General features: G+C 42.8%; 1 long non-coding RNA gene across 4 annotated transcripts in view; it reads left to right on the top strand.

Annotated features, from left to right (window-relative positions):
- LOC138915148 (uncharacterized) overlaps window positions 1-17,030 on the top strand; it is a 53,060-nt gene that overhangs the window by 11,029 nt on the left and 25,001 nt on the right. For 2 of the 4 annotated variants that reach the window (XR_011430984.1, XR_011430986.1), the window contains one exon: window positions 11,883-12,598. The exons of 1 other annotated variant lie outside the window; for it this stretch is intronic. This is a non-coding gene — a long non-coding RNA (uncharacterized lncRNA). Of the gene's footprint in view, window positions 1-11,882; window positions 16,608-17,030 lie in introns of those variants that run through there. One more of the 4 variants, XR_011430983.1, reaches the window with a different exon arrangement.

The raw sequence follows: 17,030 nt of genomic DNA, 5'->3' as shown, positions 1-17,030 counted from the left end.
ATGAGGGAGCAGCAATGATTAATTGAGCTTGATGAGGTACTTGAATAAATCCTTTTGTTTATTGTTCCTAACCCTTTGAGAAAAAGGAGATCTTTTTGAACAGTAGAGGAAATGGAGGCACAGAGAGGTTAAGTAACCTGGCTGTGATTACACACTGGTCACTGGGGGTGGTAGGACTTTGTTTCTGTGAAGTCAGTACTAATGTCCCCTCTTCTGTTTCTGATTCTAGTAATTTTGGGTCTTCTCCATTTTAGTCTTGGTCCATCTAGCTAAAGGTTTGTCAGGTTTTTTTTTAATCTTTTCAGAGAACCAACTTTTGGTTTTGTTAATTTTCTCTATTGTTTTTTTATTCTCTATTTCATTAATTTCTGCTCTAACCTTTGTTATTTTTTTCCTCCTTCTTGATTTAGGGTTAGTTTGCTCCTCTTTTTGTCTTTTCCAGTGTCTTAAGGTGGAAGCTTAGGTTTTTGATTTGAAATCTTTCTCCTTTTTTAAACAATAAGCATTTACAGTTATGAATTTCCCTTCAAGCACTGCTGTAGCTATATCCCATATGGTTTGGTATTTTCTCGTTTCCTTTGTGGTTTCTTCTTTGCATCCGTCATTGGTTATTTAGGACTATGTTGTTTAATTTCCACGTATTTGTGAGTTTCCCAAATTTCTTTCTGTTATTGTTTTCTAATTTCATTCCATTATGCTCAGAGAACATACTTTGTATTATTTCATTCCTTTTAAATCTCTTGGGGTTTGTCTTATGCGTGGTCTAGCCTGGTGAATGTTCCACGTGCACTTGAGAAGCCTGTGTGTTGGGATTGCTGGGTGGTGCATTCTATAGATGTCTGTTGGGTCGAGCTGGTTTATAGTGTTGTTCAAGTCTTCTGTTTCCTTGTTGATCTTCTGCCTAGTTAAGCTATCCGTTATTGAAAGTGGCGTATTGAGTGTCCAACTATTATTGTGGAATTGTCTACTTCTCCTTTCATTTCTTCAGTTTTTGCTTCATATATTTTGGTGTGCTGCGGTCAGGTACATATATGTTTAAAATTTTTATACCTTCCTGATAGATTGACCCTTTTTTTTTTTTAGATTCTATTTTTTTTCCTTTTTCTCCCCAAAGCCCCCCAGTACATAGTTGTGTATTTTTTAGTTGTGGGTCCTTCCAGTTGTGGCATGTGGGACGCTGCCCCAGCATGGCCTGGTGAGCAGTGTCATGTCTGTGCCCAGGACTCAAACCGGCGAAACTGGGCTGCTGAAGCGGAGTGTGTGAACTCAACCACTCAGCCATGGGGCTGGCCCCAGATTGACCTTTTTATCATTATAAAATGTTCCTCTTTATCTCTAGTAGGGGATAGTATTTTAAACCCAGACAGTCTGACTCCCAAGCCCATGTTCCTGACCCCCCACCAACTGCCCTTCCTCTGAAGGTGTGTCTTCAGGTATTCCTTCAGTGCCTGTGTTCTCAGACATTACAGACTCACCCAGGTGTCCTGTGTCAGCTGGATCTTCCTTCCTTGGGTCTTAGCAAGACCAGCTGAAATTCCATTCTGTACTCTGAGCAAGTCCCAGGCCCTTTGCGAGATGCCTGCAGATTGCTAGACATTCTCACTCTCCATCATCTTGGGCCCTGGAGCCTGCTTGCCCACGAGCATGCCCTGTTTCTGTATGGTCTTGGTGTTTCAATCTCTTTCCCCTTTACCTCTCCCAGAGTCTCCCCATCCCTCACCAAACCTTGCTAACACAAGTGAGGTAAGCCATTTACCACAGGATGGTGAGAGGAGGGGCATACTTGACAGAAGCGCAGAGGGCTTCAATTCCACATTCTGTATCCATGGGCAATCTCTGGTGCCCCAGCTGCTGGAGGATTTGTCATGGCCCAACAGTACTCAGCCTTCTGTCACTTGCTCCTGGCTCTGGTCTCCTCTCTCCTGCATTTTGAGGCCCCCCTTCCCTCTCCCCTCACCCCCATCCTCTCTGGAGCAAAAACCAGTCTCCCCCTCTGCTTTCTGCAGAGCCATTTAATGTCTGCTTTTGTTGTCTTTGTTTCTTTGGCTTCTCAAGGGTCAGGCTCTAACTATTTTGGTCAAGCGCCTCACGGTATTTCCCTAAACCCAGACTGACTGAAGAGTGGTGTGGGGCCAGCAGTTAGATGAGAAAACTTCCCACCTAGCTCTGCATGCCGGGTTTATTGTCCTGCCTTTCTGCTGTGGTTAGGTGAAATGTTGGCATTTCCTGGACATTTCAGTTATTTGTGGGAGCAGAATATTTGAAGTCAGGACTTTCCAGAAGAGTCTCAGAAATCTCTGATGCTGAGTGAATCATCAGACTGAGGCCCAGGGGCTGGCCTGGTGGCGCAGGGGTTAAGTTTACCCCCTCTGCTTTGGCAGCCTGGGGTTCACCGGTTTGGATCCTAGGTGTGGACCTACACAGCGCTCATCAAGCCATGCTGTGGCAGGCATCCCACATATAAAGTAGAGGAAGATGGGCACAGATGTTAGCTCAGGGCCAGTCTTCCTCAGCAGAAAGAGGAGGATTGGTGGCAGATGTTAGCTCAGGGCTAATCTTTCTAAAAAAAAACAGAAACAAAACAAAACTGAAGCCCACTGAGAGCCTGCAGCAAGTTAGTGGTAGAACCAGTCCTCAAGCCCTGGCCCTGGGATGAACTTTGACCCTGGTGGACCCTGATGCTGGATGTACCTTGGGTCATTCCCTTCCGCTCCTGAGCCCAACTTTCCATATGGGAAATGGGAAAACAGCACTATCTCCTCCCAAGGCTGTTATGAAAGAGAAGTGACAAAATGCTTATGCTATGCTTTGCCTAATGCTTGACAAATAGTAAGGGAAAGTTGCACGAAAAAATCTTCACTAGTTACATTTTATGACTTCTTAATGATTTTCTAATCTGTGTTTCACAAATCATTGTGTGTGTGTGTGTGTGTGTGTGTGTGTGTTACATACGAGACAGGCTTCTGTAGTAAGTCTAATCGATAGCAAGAGAGTACTTGCTTTTGCATGGAATAGCAGGAAGCACCCCAGAGGAATACGTCATTTTTGGTAGAGAACAAAGTATATATCCACACGAAAACTTGTGCATGAATGTTCATAGCAGCATTATTCATAACAGCCCAAAACTGTAAGCAAGCCAAATATTCATCAGCTGGTGAAAGGAAAAATAGTGTTGTATCCTTACAGTGGAGTACTACTGAGCAGTGAAATGGAACTGCAGGTACGTGCAGTAGCATATGAGTCTCAAAATATGCCAGGTTAAAGAAGCCAGACACAAAAGAGTAAGCGTTGTATGACGTATTCATATACAATTCTAGAAAAAGAGAAAGAAATCTATAAAAAGTAGATTGGTGGTTGCCTGGACTGAGAAGTGTGGAGAAGGACTCGACGAAAAAGAGGAATAAGTGAACATTTGCCAAAATTAATTTCATTTTGCACTTCAAGTAGGTAAATTTTATTAAAAAACAACAACAACAACTATGGGACACAGACAAAGCAGTAATAAAGAGAAACAAATGCAGCAACAGCAAATGGTTAAATTTGAGTTGACTCACGTACACAAACCATGCTTTTTGTTCACTGGGTTGCAAATTTACTTTCTCATCATCCCAGATGGAGGCGTTTTACAACGCAGCATCTGGATAAACAAAATTCTTTAAGGTCCAAGTACCTCGTGCCTAACAGTTTTCCTGTAACTGAACTGAATTCCTTTCTTAAAGGCGGATTTACATCTGACTTCATATTTTCCTTTCTCAAAGGTGAGGAGTGCTTCCATTCTGTTTCTGTAGGTTTCTATCCTTAGAGCAGGAGCAGCCGCGTGAGGTTTTGGCCTGGTTTTGGGCAGGACGGTGACACGGCCAGAGATACTTGGAAAGAGCAACCTGGAACTGGCCTGTGGAGGAGGCATGAGAGGCCGCTTGGGGGAGAGTCAGGAAGGCCAGTTAAGGGGCTGGTGTAGTTTGTGGAGCTGCACGCTTAAAATGTATGCATTTTTCTATATATAAGTTTACTTCAGCTTTTAAAAATGAGAACAAAAGACTATCACAGTAGTCCGCATGAAGTCCAGAGGCCAGAGAAAGAAGCTCCAGGCCAGGTTGGGAGCAGTGGGACGAGTCTAGGGACTTGAGTGGGATTCTGGTTGTAGAACTGACAGGGTCTGCGGAAAGACCGGGAAACTGAGAGGGGAGGCACTGGGGCAGGGATGGGGGCCAGGACAGGGAGAAGACCAGGTCGTACTTGAGCACTGAAGAGGCACATTTCTGAGTGGGGCTCAGGGGCCCTGGCTGAGTGGATAAATTTGCTTTGTAGCTCGGGCATTCTGCTTGGCTAGGAGCCAAGAAAAGGCCTGGACCCCATCTTCAGGGGTCATGTCTCACTGGGGACAGAGGACAGCCTTCCTGAGCAAGTTGGGGAAGGCGTGGAGGGACTTTGGGGGAGGAAATAGCCATCCCTTCATGTCCCTCCTGCATACACTTTCCTTACCTATTTGTCTCTTCTCCCAACCTGTCTGAGGCCGGGCCATTAGTAACCAGGTGACAAGGATCTGACCCACCTGCGTGTGAATTCTGGTTCTGAAGTTCCCCAGCAGTGTGACCCTGGACAGGTTGTTAACCTTTTTGAGCCTCAAGTCCCTCACCTGTAGAATGAGGATAATAACCTATTTGCTGGCATATGACTTTTACCCCTTTTCCCTCTTCCTAAAAAATGCATTCTGTGATTTCCCTGCCGTCTTGTCATGTGTGCATATTGTGGGTGAAAGGGGAGGGAGCTAGGTGTGGCTCTTGGGCACCCCGGGCTGAAGAATCCCTTTATTTAAGCTCTTGAGGGCTCCATGAGCCTGGGCCACTGGTCCACTGAGCATCTTAGAATGGCAGGCACCTTGCAGGTCCTAAAGGCAGCTGGCATCCGGAAAAGCAGACCAGACTGGGAGTTGAAAGCTCTGTCCCAAATTCTCTGAGTGACCTTGGGCGACCCCTAGTGGGGAAGTGTGACAACACACAGCATCCCTGGATGGGTTTTGTACCAGATTTTGCTGATATATTTACTTTTGCTGCAGGGACCAGGTAGACATTCCTTCAGGTATTTGCCTTGCAGTTTCGCACTGTGGCTTGCTTTTTATTTCGTTTGATGCAGCGCTGCTATTTTCTTTCACACCACTGTGTGTATGGAGTGGGTCTTCATTTACCAGCAAATCCAGAATAGCTTGTTACTTACGATGTATCATTATTCACTGATGTCATTTTTTCTTAGGTTTTGGGATTTTTGTGTTTTCCAGAGCTTGTGAATTCCTACTAGAATCCTCCGAACCGTATTTACATAACCAAGTGTTTTCTCCTATAAAACCACTTTAAGATAATTTTCAATACATGTATTTTAAAATTCATTTTGTGTAATAGCTTTAAAAAAGAATAGTACTGTGGCTGGCCTGGTTCCATAGTGCTTAAGTTCACGTGCTCCACTTTAGCAGCCTGGGGTTTGTAGGTTCGGATGCCAGGTGTGGATCTACACAGTGCTCATCAAGCCATTCTGTGCAGCATCCCACATACAAAATAAGAGGAAGATTGGCATAGATGTTAGCTCAGCAACAATCTTCCTCAAGCAAAAAGAGGAAGATTGGCAACAGATGTTAGCTCAGGGCCAATCCTCCTCAAAAAAAAAAAAAGCACTTTCTATGTACCAAGTGCTGTTCTGTGTATTTTATAACTATAAACTTATTTAATCCTCATAACAACTCTGTGAGGTGGATGTTATTATCCCCATTTTATAGATGAGAAACTGAGCCTCAGAGAGGTTAAATAACATACTCAAGTTCGTGCACCAGGATTGCAACCTAATTTTTTTTTTTTCCTTTTTCTCCCCAAAGCCCCCCAGTACATAGCTATATATTCTTAGTTGTGGGTCCTTCTAGTTGTGGCATGTGGGACACCGCCTCAGCATGGCCTGATGAGCAGTGCCATGTCCGCATCCAGGATTTGAACCGACGAAACCCTGGGCCGCTGCAGCGGAGCGCACGAACTTAACCACTCAGCCATGGGGCTGGCCCCTGTTCTTTTTTTTTTTTTTAACTCCATTATATTACCTTTGACCTCAAAATTATTTTCCCAAAACTTTCCATATAAAATTGGAATGCATCTTATGTACTTGTGTATCTTACAGGCCAATAAATATGGTCCTAATAGCTGAACTTAACCCAACTTAACCTCGATCTGGAGCCCTAGTTCCTCTTCAGGGCGACCGCGAGCCCTCAAGCCTCATCTGTAAAATGGGGGCTTGCGAAGAATTATGTGAGTTGTTGGAAGGTTTGATTTATTTACATTTCTTTCTTTGGATTTATTTTAACGCACAAGGAAGGTCCTGGCATAGAGCCCCCCAAGCCTAGCACAGGCTTTTACACTCAATGGGCCTTCCGTAAATGTCCTGGGGGTTAGGAGGAGACCAGCCCTAGGGAACGGCCACCCAGCCTCTTCTGGGAAGTTAATTTCTAGCCCGGGGAGAGGTGCTGGTAATTTCTGTGGGTTTACTAGAGTTAAATACCACGTTAAGTGATTATGTAAAATAACTCCCAACTTCACAATGACGGATGAAGCTGGTTTTCTTATTTTCCTTTATTTGGCAGAGGTGGGGGAGATGGAGGTCAGTGGTTTGCCCAGGGTGACTCAGTGGATGCTCGAGGGGATCAGACAGGGGTATGAATGGGCAGTGCAGTAGTCCCTGTGATGTCTTTCCTGGTTGCTGTGTAGTCATTGCCTGTGGTCAGTGCTACCTACCCTGAGTCCTAGCTTTGAAGAAAGGGACTATTCAGCCTGGGTGCCCAAGAGCCAGTCAGAGCTCTTGAAGCCTCCAGGGGCCTGGGCAACTGGCCCCTTGAGGGGGGATCCTAACATCTTAGAACTGGAGGAACCTTGGAGGTCCTCAAGAGGCATCTGGCATCAGGAAAGCAAACTAGGCTGGGAATTCCAAGTTCTTTGTCCCAAATTGGTTGGGCAACCTTGTGCTTGTTGCTGCCCCTCTGGGCCACAGCTGGGATACTGAAGGCCCTTTTAGCTGTTGTGTTCCGTGATACAAGTCCAACCTTTCCATTTTATGTGTGAGGACACTGAGACCCAGAAAGGGACGGGGATTTGCCCATATAATTTTACAGCCAGAGGAATTCTTAAAAAGATCCCTTTCCTGGTCAGTGACATGGAAAGTACAGGGTCCCTGGAATCAGACTGCCTAGCATATAGTAATTGCTCATTAAGTGTGGGCCATTATTTTATTAAGCAACGTCCTATGCAGTGACTGACTGTGGGTCTTACTCTTACTAGTTGTGTGACCTTGACTTGAGTAGGTCATTTAACCTTTTCCCGCCTCAGTTTCCTCAGGTGTGATTTGGGTTAATAACAGCTCTTTATGGTGGAATTGTACAGAATAAAATGTGATTCTCCATGTAAAATGTAGAGCTTGGCACATGGCCCATAGTAAATGCCCAATAAAAATGAAAGTCTGTCCCTGCTTGAAACCTTCCAGTGGTTCCCCTGGCATTTATAGTTCTATCCAAACTCCCACGGTGTCTGAGAAGGCTCTGAACTCGTCACTTGATCCCTGCCTACTTCTTATTTCACACCAGTCTCAGCCTCACTCACTCTACTTCATGCCAAGTTCGTGTCCACTCAGTGGTTTTTTTGTTTTTAACCCTTCTTGTTTCCCTTGATTTTAGCTCAAATATCACCTCCTCAGGAAGGCTGTCCCTGACCACTGAGGACGAGTTTCCCATCCCCTCCCCACAGTATTAAACTGTTTTCTCCGTCATACTTAACCTAGTTTGCAATGGTTGGTTTTGTTGTTTATTGTCTCTCTCTCCTCTGGTAAACTGTTTGATTCACTGTGGAATCCCCTACCTCTGAATAACAGGCTCTGAACACATGCTCATCGGTAGCCGGTGGTACGCAGTGTCCAGTCAAGTCCCCTCACCTACATCCACATTGCTCTCTCTTGGGAAAATCTGATCAGGCTCTGTCCTGCTTCAAACTCTTCAAAGACTCCTTGGTGCTCTGGGGTCCAGGAGGAGGAAAAACCAAACGCTTTCACCTGGCGTTCAAGGCTCTTCAGATCTGGCTCTGCATCCTTCTCCCCTCCCTGCCCTGCCCTGCCCTCCAGCAGTGAGACTGTGGGCAAAAGCCCCTCACCTGTTTGGCTTTCTTTTCTTATCAGTTGAGGTGACCAGGGTTCCTTCCGAGCGTCAGATAAACCTGAATCATTTATTATGCCCCTGTCACCGACGGACTGCCCCGGGTAACTCAAAGGAGGTTTCGGAAGCACTAAACTGTTTCTTCAGTTAGGTTAGGAGATGCAGTTACCAGCTGCCCTGAACCAGTCCAGACCCCACTGCAAGAGCGACACTCGCAGACAAGTGTCCAAGAGTCAGCTTTGCTTCACTTTTTTTTTTAAAGATTTTATTTTTCCTTGTACATGGTTACGTAGTTGTGTATTTTTAGTTGTGGGTCCTTCTACTTGTGGCGTGTGGGATGCCACCTCAGCGTGGCTTGATGATTGGTGCCATGTCCGTGCCCAGGATTCGAACTGGTGAAACCCTGGGCCGCCGAAGTGGAGCTCAGGAACTTAACCAGTCGACCACGGGGCCGGCCCCTGCTTCACTTTAGTGTTCAGATCTCTGCCCAAGGAGGAGCTTAAGCCTTATTAGCATAACATGATATATATGAAACCATATTTTCAAACTATGCCTGCAGGAGCTTATGCCCACATCTACATGTAACGACAGAACTTCCCTTTTGAATATCCATCCCCATCTGAAATAAAAGGCACCTGTTTCCCCTTGCTTGGGAGCCGTGGCTTTGGAAGTGATCCCCGTGATTTCCTGTATTTGCTGCAAAGAAATTTTACTTTGTGTGACAACTACTTCTGTGAAGGCTTCGATTTCAGCTCGCCAAGAAGCGAACCCACTTTGTTTTGGCAATGCACACACTCACCGTGTGCCTGTCCTTGTGGAGATTTATCCATCAGGCAGCACCTGTTAATTTTGGGCACTCTCTTCCCAATCCAGGTGGCCCCTACCACCTCCTTGTTTTCCCTGTCTTCGTCATGACACCAGTCATCCTGACACACTGCTATCATCTGTGTCTTTCCAGTCCCCACTCCACTGCCCCTCCGCCACCCTGTAAATTCACTCTACAATGTTTTCTTTGGATCCTTGGATAATATATGAACAATATCTTGAACAATCTTTTGCTGACTTTAAAATCCTATGCATGTTTTAAAATTACATTTAAGTTATTGAGCAATAGCTCTCGTTCTGTTTCTCCCCACTGCACACACACTTTGTTTTTAACATCTATCCATGTGGCTGCGTGGACGTTTAGTTCACTGCTTCGGAGTGTCACGTGGTACCCACAGCATGCAGCCATCACATTTCACTTACCCATCCTATGTGTGACAGACACGTAGGTTCCCCCCAGTGCCCTGCTATCATCAGTGCTGCCCCAGGGAACATGTTGTCCGGTCCCTTCTGGGCCTATGCACAGTTTCTCTGGGAGATGTTTCCCGTAGAGTTGCTGGGCCATAAGGGGTTTACCTGTTCACAGGTACTGTCAGGTGCTCTCCTGCATGGGTGCACTGGTCTGTCCCCCATCACCCAGTGTATGAGGATCCCCTCTCTCTCCATCTTTGCCAGTGTTTGGTATTATCCATCTCTTTAATGTTTGGCAATCTGATGAGTATAAAGTGGTCTCTTGTTTCTAATTTGTTTTCTGAACAGCAGAGAGGTTGATATACTTGTTAGTTGAAATTTCCCTTTTGTGAATCTCCTGTTTATGTGCTTTGCCCATTAGATTCTCCAGCTTTTTATTATAATATTTTAGATATTGATTCTTTGTTTCATCTTAATATAGCAAAAATTCACCCTTTTTAAAAAATGAGTTTTAACAAATATATAATCACCACCATAATCAAGATACAGAACAGTCCCATCGCCCCCCAGAACTCCTCAGGTCCCTTTTATAGTCAGGCTCTCTTCCCATCCCTAGCCCCTGGCAATTACTAACCTGTTTTCTGTCCTACAGTTTTGCCATATCCAGACGGTCATATAAATGGAATCATATAGCATATAGCCTTTTGAACCTGCGTCTTTCTTTTAGCATAATGCATTTGAGATTCAGCCATATCGTGTACATAGCAGTAGGCAGTTGGTTCCTTTTTATGGATGAATAGCATTTCATTGGATGAATGTACAATATTTTGTTTATCCATTTACCATTGGAAGGATATTTGGATTGTTTCCAAATTTGTCAATTTGTTTTTGATGACCTTACAGTTTTGAGGAGTATTGGTCAGGTATTTTGTAGAATGCCCGAGGGTACCATCTAACTTCTTGAATATTACGCTTTGAGTTTTGGAGGGCGTCCGACTGTGGATGCTCAGTGGACCCACCTGCCAGAGCCAGTTAAGCTGTTGTCTCTGAAGAGGGTCTCATAGCTTGTTTCTGGCTCACCTTTTTCTGGCCCCTGGAGTGCATTTTAAGCATCAGTAAAACTTCACCTTCACTGACTCTCTGTTTCTTCCCCCATACCATCTCTCTGTCTTTCTTTTCTTTGTTGCTTGTTTTCTTACTCTGTGTTTGGTTTTAGTTCTTGGCCAAGCTCTTTCCCATTGCTGGCAGCAGTGATTGACAGTTGGTTTTATGGTCTATTTGCTGATCTCTATCAGGACAGTGGGAGTCTGTTCTCGATCCAGTTCCAGGAGATGAGGGAGAATCTGTTTTGTTAGGCTCCTTTTGATAGTTTGCTTAGCTATTTGTGAGCTCAAATCAATTAAGAAAATATTGAGAGAAGTAGAATTAAGACGGCATTGAAAGGAGAACAGCCCTTTGCGGTACTGGCCAGTGGGTTTTCTGTTCCTTGGTTTACTTGGCGCATGGCTGAGGCTATAGAACTGGAGCTGGAAGGTTTCAGTGTGTGGATAAGAGTCTGAAATATTTTCCTACCTCCATAGTGTGTTAATTCATAAGTTAAATTGTAACATCTCTTAAATGAAAGAGGTTTCTTTTGATTGGTTTACTGGAGCTAATGGGGCTTACGTAATAAATATAAGGAAATATAAAATGTTCCAAAAAATAAAGAAATGGAAGTTCTAATAGTTTAAATGTGCTAACCTTTGAAGAGAAAAAACCCAAACCTTACAAAAATGTTAGCTTAGGAGGGTTTTTATTTTTGACTAATTACTATTTAACAAATTTGTTAATATATAACTTACATACCATAAAATTCACCCATTTGAAGTGTGCAATTCAATTAATTTAAGTATATTTAAAGAGTTATGCATCCATCAGCATAATCTAATTTTACTCCCCATCTGCACCCTACATACCCCAGCCATAGGCCAACGCTAATCCACCTTATTCTCTATAGATTTGCCTATTTTGGACATTTCATATAATTGGAATCATACAGTATGTGGTCTTTTGTTACGGACTTCTTTCACTTAGCATAATATTTTTAAGGTGTGTCCATCTTGCAGCATGAATCAGTATTTCATTCTTTTTGTTGCTGAATAATATTCCAGTGCGTGGATATACCACATTTACTTAGCCATTCATCAGTTGATGGACATCTGGATTGTTCCTATTTTTTGGCGATTTTGAATAATGCTGCTATGAACATTGGTGTAAACGTTTTTGTGTGGTTGTATGTTTTCATTTTCTTGGGTATATACCTAGGAGTAGGTTTGCTGGCTCATATGCTAACTCTCTGTTTAATCTTTTGAGGAACTGCCAGCCTGTTTCCAAAGCAGCTGCACCAGTTTACCTTTCCTCTAGCAGTGGGTGAGGGTTCTAATTTCTCCACGTCCTCCCTAACACTTGTTATTTTCTCTTTTTTTTTTCATTACAGTCATCCCTTGCTGTCTTCAGGGGGCTTGGTTCCAGGACCCCCGTGGATATCAAAACCCGCAGATGCTCAAGTCCCTTTTATAAAACGGTGTAATATTTGTATGTAACCTACCCACATCCTCCTCTATGCTTTAAATCTTCTCTGGATTACTTATAACACCTAATACAATGTAAATGCTATGTAAATGGTTGTTATAGTGTATTGTTTAAGGAATATGACAAGAGAAAAAAAGTCTGTACATGTTCAGTAGAGGCAGGCATCCAGGCCTTTTGATCCGTGGTTGGCTGAATCTGTGGATGTGGATCCCTCGGATACTGAGGGCCGACTATGTGGCCGTCCGTTTCCCTGATGCGTAATGATATTGAGCACCTTTGCACTGCTTATTGGCTGTTTGCATATCTTCTTTGGAGAAATGCCTGTTCGTATCCTTTGCCCATTTCTAAATTAGATTATTTATCTTTTTATTATTGAGTTGTGAGACTTAGTTGTATACAAGTCTCTTATCAGATATATGATTTGCAAATATTTTCTCGGTTTTCACTTACTTGATGTGAGTCACTCTATTCAGATTTTCTGTTGTTTGTTGTACTTCCCCAGAAAAAAATTCCACCCATGTTTTCAGATTTCTTGATTTCTCTTTTTACCCTTTCATTTACTTAATTAAGCTTTATATCTAGCTGACAATTATTTATATTAAATAATCTCTGTTGAAATAACCAGTGTGGTTCTGTCCCCTGATTGAATCCTGGCTGATACAAGTGTGTCCTGTTTTGCATCTGGGTTTTTTGCTTGACATCGTGTTTGTGAGATTTATCCACGTTGATGTGTGTAGCTGTAGTTCACTGTCATTTCTTTGTCCATTCTTGTGGTGGGCGGATTGGATTGTTTCCAGTTTGAGGCTATGACGGAGGTGCTGCTCTGAGCAGTCTTGCATCTGTGAACGTGTCCACATTTCTGTTGGGTGTATACAGACCCAGGAGTGGAAATGCTGAGTCGTGGGGTAGATGTATGTTACTACATTCAGCTTTAGTAGATACTGCCAAACAGTTTTCCAAAGTGGTTGTACCTGTCTACACTCCCCCTGTAGTGTGTGAGGGTTCTAGGTGCCCCCCATTCTCACCCTCACAATGCTTGGTATGAGATGTTTTTCATAGTAAGTTCATTGGTGGGTGTCAGCTCCATTTATTGAGTCTCTCCCTTCCCCACTAATCTGATGTACCACCTTTGTCATATAACAAGTTCCATCAATGCGTAGGTCTGTTCCGGACTGCATTTCATTCCACTGATCAATTTGTCTGTCTTTCCATCAGTATCACCATCGTGTTTACTATGGCTTCACATTAGGCCTTGAAATCTAGAAGGCGCATCTTCCTTTCCTCTGCTGCTTTTTCATAATTATCTGGCAACCATGACCCTTTACTCTTCCATATAAATTTTAGAATCATCTTAACAAAGTTTCGGGAAAAACATTCTTGGAACTTTGAACAGAATTTCACTGAATCTGTAAATCACTTCAGAGGAAATTGACATCTTTGATATCTGTAGATACTTATTTTCACCATTTAGGTCTTTAATTTCACATAATAAAACTTTATAATTTTACTTTCGGTCTTGTACAGGTCTTTCACAGATCATATACATCTTTTGTTCAATTTATTCCTAGATGCTTAATATTTTCTTATACTATTTTCAGTGTTTTACCTTTTCCTTTTAAATTAGGTTTCCTAGTTGTTTGCTGCTGGCACATAGGAATGCAGTTGACTTTTATATATTAATCTTATATCCATCCACTTGACAGAATTTTCCTATTATTTCTAATTATTTGTAGATTCCTTGTAAACAGTCATATCTGCGAATAATGACAGTTTTGTTTCTTCCTTTCCAATCCTTAGGCTTCTAATTTTTTTTCTTGTCTCTTTGAAGTATCTGGGACCTCCAATACAATGTAGAATGAAAGTGGTGATAGTGGGCACCTTTGTCTCATTATAAAGCGTATGCCTTTACTTTTTGCCTCTTTAGGATGCTATTTGATGCAGACACTTTTTCCTTAGATATTCCTAATCTGGTTAAGGATGTTCCCCTCTGTTCCAATTTACTAAGAATTTTTATCATGAATAGTAGTTGATTTTTTAAGAAGTTGATTTTTTTGCATCTTCTGATATAAGCATGTGTGTTTTTATTGTCTTCTAATCTGTTAATGCGATAAATTACATTCATAACTTTTCTAACATTAAACCATCCTTGAATACCTGGGATAAATCCAGCTAGGTCATTATTTATTATTGTTTTTTAATACAGTTAGATTTGGTTTGTTAATATTTTGTATAAGAGTTTTGCATCTATAGTAATGAATGAGACTGACCTATTATTTTCTTGTCTGATAATATTTTTCTCTGCTTTTGGTATCATAGTTATGCTAGAATAGTCTATATAAAATCAGGATGATCTGTTCCTTGAAAGTTTGATGGAACATACCTGTAAAATTATCTGGGCCAAGTGTTGTCTTTGTGGGAAGATTTTTGACCACTGCCTTAATTTCATCAACACTTAGAAGAAAACTCAGGCTTTCCTTTCCTATCTTTAAATGTTTTATTATCCCTTTCATGTCTTTCTGATCCACTTCTTTTTTTTCTTCATCTCCCCAAAGCCCCCCGGTTCATAGTTGTATTTTCTAGTTGTAGATCTTTCTGGCTCTGCTATGTGGAACGCTGCCGCAGCATGGCCTGATGAGCAATGCTAGGTCTGCGTCCAGGATCTGCACCAGTGAAACCCTGGGCTGCTGAAGCATAGAGTGCAAACTTAACCACTCGGCCATGGGGCTGGCCTCTTGATCCACTTCTAAGGCTCTGTTATTCTAGGAATTTGTTCATTTTGTTTAAGTTTTCAAAAGTGTTGGCATATAGTTGTTAATAATATGGATAAACTCTTGATCTTAGTTCATTAATTCTTCTCCACGCTGGCCCAGTTCTTTTGCAAGTGCTGTATCCTTCACGGTTACAAGAGGAATACTTAGGAGCTTGGGTGGTCTCCAACCCTTGAGCTCTGGATAAGTGGTGGGGGCAAACAGGCATAGACTTCCGACCCTTCTAGAACCCCACTTCTGCTTTGGGCTGCTGTTTCTCTCTCCTTCTCTTTATACGTCCCCACCTTATCCGTTGGGGCAACCATGGCACTCGGGGATTCTTCTTTTTCGGATGGTGTGGAGAGTTCCCTTCACCTCCTTCTGGCTTCCGCAGAGTCTCTGGATTGATGGGGGAGGGAGCCACAGCTCAGGCTTTCTTCCTCTTGTTAGTAGCTGGAGGCCCTTTAGCTGTGACCTCAGGCTTCTGCACCAGTGGTTTCCTCTGCCTGAGGAAACTTGGCCTGATTTATGCCTCACTTCAGATCTCCTGGATCCATGCCTCATCCCCCTCCTCAGGGCACCCCTGAGTACCTGTGTGACCCTGTCACACTCACCTACTCATTGCCATCTGGTTTCTGGACAGTCTCCCATGATGCTGTGAGCTCCTTTAGCATGAAAACTGTGATTTGCCCATTTTGAAAGCTCCAGTGCTTATTATGTGCCTGGCACATAGTAGGTGCTCTACGCTCTACATATGTAAAAAAAACCCTAATCAACACCTATGTTCATAGCAGCATCATTCACAGTAGCCAAAAGGTGGAAACAACTCAAGCATCCATAGACGGATGAATGGATAAGCAAAATGTGGTAAATACATACAGTGGAATATTATTCAGCCTTAAAAAGGAAGGACATTCTGACACATGCGTCAACACTGGGTGATCCTTGAGGATGTTATGCTAAGTGAAATAAGCCAGGTGCAAAAGGACAAATACTTCATGATTCCACTTAAAGGGGTACCTAGTGTAGTCAAATTCATAGAGACAGAAAGTAGAGTGGTGGTTGCCAGGGCCTGAAGGGAGCGGGGGTGGGGATTTATTGTTTATGGAACAGCGTTTCAGTTCGGGAAGATGAAAGCGTTCTGGGGATGGATGGTGGTGGTGGCACTTAATGCCACTGAGCTAACTGCACACTGAAAAATCGTGCAGGTGGTAATTTTTATGTTATGTGTGTGTCGATGCAGATAATTCATAATCAATCTATAAATCAAAATTGAGGTGAGTTGATTATGAGCCAGATCTGAGGACTAGCCCGGGGCCTGCCTTCCCTGTGGAAGGATGGGCACCCCAGAAGTGGGTGTACAGAGTGGTCATATACCATCTTGGAACATAGAGCATCCATCACATATGACAGGAATAGCTCCTTTCCTACTGTCACGAGATGCTTCACTGGCACAGCAGGTCAGGGGTCAGCAGGTCAGTGGTCACAAGGTGAGCATGGCAGGTCACTAATTAATCCTTAGTTTCCAGGAAGAGATCCTTATCCTTAAAGAAATGCCGGTATGGGGGGAGGTTACATCCCTATCTTTAAGGGCATCATTCTTGTCTTTGGGACATTGTAAATGTTTAAAGCAGATGTACAATGCGTGCTCAACAGGCCACATCAGGCTGCTTTGGAAAAACAAGCTCAGGCCAAATTAGTTTTAAACCTAGTGACTTCCTCATATCACTCCAGTATATCCTGTTGCTTTTCAATTATTTATTAGTATTTTACCACAGTTAAAAATTTTAAAAATTAAGAAAAACTAATAAAAAAAAATGTAACACTATCATGTGAGTTGTCTGAGGTCACACAACTTTTTCTAGATAGAACTATTGTTCCCGGGCATATAATTCTCAAAAACCTAGGCACTTTCATCAAAGATCTAAGTATAAAAATTAAAACTAGAAAAGTATAGAATATATTTACAATATTATGATGATACTGAGCACTTAAAATATGCTTATTGTTTGTATTTCTTCTGAGTGTCTTCACATTATTTGCCCGTTTTTTTCTACTGAGTCGTCTTTTTCTTGTTGAATTACTGAAGCTCTTTAAAGGTTAGTGTTGTTAACTCTTTTTTTTGTTAAATGTGCTACAAATCTGTTCTCCCGATGTGCATTCGGTTTGAACTTTGCTCATGGTCTCCTTAGCCCCACGGATGCGTTTAGCCTTCATGCATTTACGTTCTCCAGTCTTTTCCTTTGTGGCTTCTGAGGCTCCTGCCGACTGTGAAAGTCCTGGGGCTGCTCCACTGTTATCTCTAA

This window comes from Equus caballus, chromosome 22, assembly GCF_041296265.1.
Source record: "Equus caballus isolate H_3958 breed thoroughbred chromosome 22, TB-T2T, whole genome shotgun sequence".
NCBI classification, from domain to species: domain Eukaryota; kingdom Metazoa; phylum Chordata; class Mammalia; order Perissodactyla; family Equidae; genus Equus; species Equus caballus.
Note: the sequence above shows the minus strand (reverse complement) of the source record. Positions and strands in the feature narration are given on the sequence as shown.